We start from the raw sequence: 7,716 nt of genomic DNA, 5'->3' as shown, positions 1-7,716 counted from the left end.
ATCATATTATAATTATAATATCATATTCTTAAAATAATTATAATATTATTATAATATCATATTATATGATAAAATAATAATATTAGAGTTATTAATATAATTATGATATTATTTGTTACAATATTATTATTATATTACGAGTTTGAATTTTAGATTAAGAAGATTGTAAATTTTAAATTTCATTAGGGGTATTATGGGTATTATGAAAGAATTATTAATTATACTATGTTGATTCATGCACAATCTAAAAGCTAAAGTTGTCTTTAGGCTGCTTTTGATTTTGGCTGTAAATTCTTAAAAAAATTTTTAAAAAACACTTTTAAGGAGATTTACCAAACACTAAAATGAACTTCTGCTACAAGCAGAAGCTGATTGTAAGAGGGAAAATCAATACCAAACTAGTAAAAATAAGTGGTAGATATATACTTGATTTCTCTACAAAGTGAGTTCAAATCTTCACTTCTAAATTAAAAAATGAATAAATTTTGAAGAAATAGTTAAATCTTTTTTTAATGAAAATTTTTTATTTTCTTGTTTATTTTTGTTTTTGAGAATTAAATAGCGTACAACTCACCTATAAATTAAGCATTAAGTATTGAACTTAAGAGTGTAGTCACCTCCATTATAAAATATACCTTTATTTTGATTAGTAAAATATACCTTTTATTTTAGTCTGATTATTTTTTTTCCATATAAGGTATTTTTATAACACATCTTCATTACTCATTTTTTTTAAATGGTAAAATAGAGAAATTATTCTTAAAAAAGCAATATAATATATAGGATTATTTTCCGTTAAATTAAAGAAAATTCAATTCTATTGGATCTCATTCCTTTGGTCTCGAAACTTTTCATTGACTATTTGAATTCGCGATTAGTAAGTGCGCTATAATAATGTCTCAAGTAATACATTTGTCCAACTTTTTGGCAAATAGAAGCGAATTAAACAACAAATTATGACAAACCCTAATTGTTGTTACTGCCCAGTAGCTCCTTGGAGTATGCTGGGTATGATGGAATGGAATAAGAATAGGAATAGGAATATAATGAAATATTAAGAATAGAAATACAATAATGATTTATTCAAATTCTATTATTTAGTTGAGCATTGGAACTAATATTAGAATCACAATTATTATGTTTGGTTAGACATTAGAATAGAATGAAATAGTATGTTTTTACTAAAATATCCTTTCATTTATTAATTAATAATGTATTTAAACTAAATTCAAATATGTTTCAAGTAATTTTTTTACCTCGATGTTTAAAGTGAATATTTTATTTGATATATTAAAAATATTAGTTAAATACACGTGATAATCAAACAAAAAGCAAGTAATAAATATAAATGTGATATGTGAAGGTTAAAAACCTGCAAAAGTAATGCTCTTATGCGCCGGCAGATGTTTAATGTTTGTTTTATTTTATTTTGATGAGTGAGTTGTACTAGGGTTAATAGAAAAATATATTCCTATATTGGGATGGTGAAAGGGGTATTTAAAGTAAATTTTTTAATATTGGGAGAGATAATTTAGGGAGCGATAATTTTAATTAATGTCTACTTGAAATGGAAAAGATCATTTAGCTTATCACTTTAGTAATTGTGATTCAACTATTTAACGGAGTAACAATTCCACAAGAATATCCATTTTTAAGTCTTTTTGCCCAATTAAACATAGGACTAACTGAATTTTAGGAATTGTTATTCCATTTTAATGATCATTCTATCAAACTAAACGTACTCTTAATGTCAAGCATTGGGTCGCATTATTAAGGGCTCATAGGTCTCCCTAACTCATATTTGCTTCTCCAAAGTTCTCCTAATTGATGGCATGGAGAGTATTGTTGTTCATAATTGGCTTACATTTTCTGTCGTGTGTTTTATTCTTATGGTTTTCTCGTAACCTTTTATGGATGTGTGGCTATTGTCCGCAGTGGCCCCTGATATGTTTATTGACGCGTTGTGTTGGTATTTATTTATATATATATTTTTTGGAATATTGCCTCCTATTTTTATTATTGTTTCCTTTTCTTTGTGTCTTGTGGGGTCTCATATCAACAATGCATATTTTTTTATTGTTGAATTTTGTCAAAATCATATCAATAAAAAAATTATACAGAAATAATAATTTCTAAGTCTTTTTTTTTTTTTTTTTCCAAATCCTAGAGCAAAATCTCTTAAAACAAATTGTATTCTTATCAAAAACTGATCAGTCTGATACTAGGAGAATCCAACAGTTTAGTCATTCTCTCTGTGGTGGACTCAATTAGTTTTTCTGAGGCATTTTCATTAAGTGGCAGAAAATGTGGATTTTCTATTTATACCCTCAACTAGTTAATTGATAATGAAGTCTTGCAAGTGAGACTTTATATGGTTTATGCTCAATAGAATAGTTGATTCCGAAACAACTCCTATAAAATAGTTTTGATATGATTAATATTCCCTTCTAAAGGTAAATCGTTTCCTTTAGAAGTTATGAAGCTGTTGCTTTGTCAATGGAAAAAAGAAAAGAAAAGAAAAAACAAAAACTTATCACTTTCAAATTATTTCTCCAGAAAAGTGGCCTAAATCAGAATTGAATTACCCCAAAACGACAAAACAATAGTCATTTATATATGCTGTTAATAGTTCTTGTAAATGCAATAACCACATTGGTGATATTATAATGATTCACGTTGGCAATCACATTGACTTACTTTTTAATTCCCTATTTTGTCCTAACCGCAACAATAATAGAATACACTACTATTGTAATAAAAATAATAATAATAGCATATCATTACTGAAAAGAAATAACACTGAGTTTATTTGGGTGTCACAATTCAATTGTTCAAAAATGTTGTGATTCTAAAGATGTAGAATTGCAAATGTGAAATTACACTCAGTAGCAAAATAAGCTCCACTATCCGAGCATAGTCAGTTATGAACTCATTATAGTAGTTGAAATGTTAAAGTCATCTGGTGGGGTTTGGAGTTACAAAATTCATCTGCAACACTTTTGATCAAAGTGGAATTGTGTGCTAGGAGGCATATAATGATGTTCTGATTGAAATTGTGAATTTCTAATGATTATTTTTTTAAGACAATATAAGATTAAACTCGTGTCCAATTAAATCTTAATCCTATTTTATTATATTTCATGCCGTTTGATTTTTGTTATTGTTGGCTAATGATCATAATTTATTCTCGTCTTTTTTTAATTGTTTGGCTAAATAACGGGCTAAATTGCCCAACACTGTTATTATTGGTCCTTGTTTCTTGGTTTAATTACAAATTGGACAATGTACACATTCCTAATGGGTTTCCAAGGATGTGCAGATTATGATACATAAACCACAAAAATTTTATCAATATAATCCCTAATTAGAGACTCTGAGGGTTCACCAATGTTCACTATGTTTAACAGCATGAGTAAGGTGGGTGATACAGATTCGATTTCATATTGCAAAAAAAAAAAAATAATAATAATAATACTTAAAAACTCTGCGAATACAAGTTATAAGAACAAACTATATGAATATTCAGTTAACAAAATCTATTAAAGAAATCTGCTAATGTTCTTTAGCATTGAATCAAGTATGATACACTTTATATTTTTTTTAAAAAGAGAGAGATATGACATAGAGGACGTTTGGTTGATGGATTCAGAATTATGATTCAGAATTATTCTCGATTTACGTGTGTTTTGTATGAGAAGATTTACGTGTGTTTTCTATGAGAAAAAAATACTGTAACGAGTCACGAACCATAATTCGAACTATGACACGAATCCTTAAACCAAACGCACTCTAAGGGTGCATTTAGTTGGTGTATTCGTGTCATGATTTGAATCATAATTTGTGGTTCGCTATAACATTTTCTCTCAAAAAAATACACGTAAATCGAGAATAGTTTTGAACGTCCACTAAATATTGTTTTAAATATGATATTTACATTGAAGATTGTGCCTTTTATGCAAAGTTTGCTTCAGCTTTGGATTGATTATATGTGATCTTGTACGTTGAATTCTTTCAAGATGAAAAAAAAAAAAAAAAATACTAGTTAGAGATTGTGTCAATTGGTTAATTGATTTAGTCATAAATTTGATTACCTCATTACCATTTTCAAAGAGGCCCACTCCACGGGCTATAAAGACAGCTGAGCTGCCACAATTTTAAGGCTTGGCTTGACTTATAATTAAAAATAATAATAATAATAATAATAATGATAATGATAATAATAATAATAATAATAATAATAATAATAATAATAAATTAATAATAATAATGATAATAAATTAATAATAATAATGATAATATTGATAATAATAATAATAATAATGATGATGATAATAATAATAATAATTGCAAAGATTATCATGCTACGTCATCACATTATATTTTAAAATACTAAATACACACTTATTATACTAATTGGGATCCACCATGATACACCGGCAACCATTGTGATAAAGGCCGGTAACCGGAAGTATCTACTATGATATCAGTTGACTACCGACCATTAACCATCAATATCTATCTTGATATCAATATCTGGCCATGACACCGGCTGATATCCTATTATAATACTGGCTGATAACCACCAATACTAGAGGCACAACGACCATTCTTGTTGCAGGAAAAATTACATAAATACAAAAAGACACAAACAATATGATTTAAAAAAAGAAGAAGCAAGGAGATCTCCCTGCGGATCTCTAACGTTAGCGCCAATGTCACGCAGATCAAAGCGACAGTCCTGACATAGTAACAGCCATGAACGGTGGCATCACATCGTTGCCAAAATACTCGAAAGATATAATAAAAAATACAATACAAATACACGCAACAAAATCTACTACTAGCATAAGCAAAACATAGAGAAATTGAGAAAAAAGAAAGTCAATCTCCGGCACAGGTTATCCGGCGAGATCATGCCGACTTGATCTCATCATCGCAAGAAGAAGGCGAGATCTCATCATCAGCAACGACAAAGAAGAGCTTGTCGGCCAGTGATAAAGGCAAAAAATTTTGTGAGAGGGACTAACAATAATCATAGTAAGAATTAAAATGGTATAAAATTGTAGTTTTAATTTTTCAGAGGGGGTTTTATTCAATTTTTTAAAGATATTCTTACGTATATAGGGATAAGAAAAGGAACAAAAAAGTTGAGGGGGAGCCTGAGCCCCCTTGGTGATAACTTGGCTACGTCCATGTTGCCGGCTTTAGATTCGATTGAGCCAAGCGGTTTGATAATTTGCTTTCACGAGGATAGCCATGCTAGATTTTAAAATGATCTAAACATGACCTAAACAAGATTAAAATATATAATCTAGCCTAAAATATGAAAATGCCACAAAATTCTTATTTGGAATTTAAGTATAACTCATATTCCGGTGGGCAGCGGAAGCACGTTGTTCATGGTTGCCGGGAATTTAGGTATAACTCATATTTGGAATTTGGTTTTGTGCTGCAACCTTAGGCAATTGGGCCTTGTTGGGATTGATAGAAAGAAATTTGACACAATGAGCTGACTAAATATTTAGAGAGAGTGAGTTCATATGCCTCAGCGAGTCATTAAAATAAGTTTTCATCCCATTATGGATTAATATTTAACATATATGCATTTATTAATTCACATTAACACAGTTGTCCATAATATGTTTTAATTAATTACAAAGTGAGTTATTATGATTATGGAAGTCCACATAAAATATTCCAACAAGCCATTGTTCATCGTTGTAGATTTGGTTTGTTAAATCGACAATGGTTTGTTAAATCTCCATCGTTCACGAATGCTAGACTTGTTAGAGGCAAGGGTGAGGGTCAGTGTTGAGCTCCGGCATGAAAGCTTGGTGGTGGCAGCGGCTGATTAATGCGTGGAGAAGAAAGAGACGCAAGAGAGAGAGAAAAGAAAGATGAGAAGAGGAAAACAAAACCCTAATTTATGAATATTTTAGTCCTTTTAATTCAAATCTTATTCTTAGTCATGTGTAGAAGTCTATCGTCACATGTTTTTTGTGGCGGGAACAGTGAATATAGTTTCACTTTTGTAGTGTAACATGGACTTCTTTGTTTCTATTCTCATGGGCTCATGTGGATTTGGTTTGGGAGTTAAAATTGCTGGACTTTGAGCCTAGCAACATGGATTTTGAGCTACAAATGTCATGAGGTGGAACACCTGATTTCATGAGAAATGAAGAGACTAACACATTTTTACAAACTTTTTTTTTTTTTTTAAGTAAATGGCATATTTTTTAAACAATTGAAATCAATAACGTGTTTATTGATAAAGATTTATTTATGCGACGTGAATAAATTATTTATGCAGAGTATTTACCAATAAATAAAATTATTTACGCTGATTGAATCCAAAACTACGGTTGGCTAATTTCAACAAAGCCCTTTTGTGTCGTGTTTTTATTCATGAGATTGTATTTTGCATTTTACAGAGATGCTAAAGTTCTTTCAATCTTTAGATATTTTCTTCTGGACCTTTCCTTTGTTTAATAGAAAACTTCTTAAAAACCTCAAATATTATTTTCTGCAATTCGATGGTTCCTCCGTTGACCACTATGACTATCGATGTGGGGTCCGTGGATTATTCTTGTGCCATGTTTTCATCATGAAATTGAATTTTAATACTTGTTGAAGTTCAATTGAATTTTTTTTTTTAAAGAATTTAATTGAAAACTTTTTGACAACTTTAAATAGCATTGTTCTTAAAGATAACAACTAAAACGTTAACGTAATCTAGCACATTAGTTCATGAAAGAAAAAACTGGCAGAATTTATTTATCCTAAAACGTGTATCAAAGTATCGGATTATTAAAAATTGGCAAAATTTGTTGGGTTGGACGTACTAGTTGTCGTTCTCCATTCAAAGCACCTTGAGTAACTTGGAGAAAATAAGGGACGTAAACTAGGATTATTCAGTGTTGACGATTTTCAGTTCGAAATTTATTTATCCTAAAAATGTATATTGGCGATGAAAGGCGATGACAAAGAAGAAGAAGAAGAACAAAGAGGAGGAGGAAGAGTTACGACCAGCGTTGGGCTTGTGATGTAGCGTGCAAGTCTGCAAATGAAGACCAACAGGTTAATCGGCTGAATACGTCTGGTAAACCGGACGATGGAGCCACAAAAATTTGAAGTTGACTTTTGAGCGGAGTTTTTAAATTTTTCCTATTTTATTGTTTCACATTCAGATTTGTTAATTTCGAATTTAGAATAAGGATAGTTTCTTTGAATTTCAATTCCAGTTGTAGATAGAGCAAATTTCCTTTAATTTCAATTTTGAATCTTATATTTACAGAGGAATTAATTGTGCATTTATTGGCAGTTGATTGATTAATAAAATTTCATAGATTATTATTTTTCTATGCTTGTTTTTGTGTTACAATATACTTAATAATATATATGTATATGGACGAGCTTTTAATAAGTTACATTTAAACCGTGCATGAAATGAAAATGAAATGCCTTATTTTCACTTATGATATGAAAAAGAAAAAAAAAAGAGCTTACATTTTCTCATTTTGTCATGTTTGTGATTGCAAGTATAGATTGACACTTTCTATTTTGAGATTGTAATACTCAACAAGTCTAGAAGTTTATGATGAATTTAAGCCTTTAAACTTTCAAATGAAGAAGTATTTCAAACTTCTTGATCAATATTTCAAGCTTACCATTTTAGAAAGGGCATTTTTCATATTTGTCTCTAAATGTATGGAGTTA

The sequence above is a fragment of the Morus notabilis genome, unplaced genomic scaffold (genome assembly GCF_000414095.1).
Source record: "Morus notabilis unplaced genomic scaffold, ASM41409v2 Scaffold332, whole genome shotgun sequence".
Classification (NCBI taxonomy): Eukaryota; Viridiplantae; Streptophyta; class Magnoliopsida; order Rosales; family Moraceae; genus Morus; species Morus notabilis.
This window is presented reverse-complemented; position numbering follows the sequence as displayed.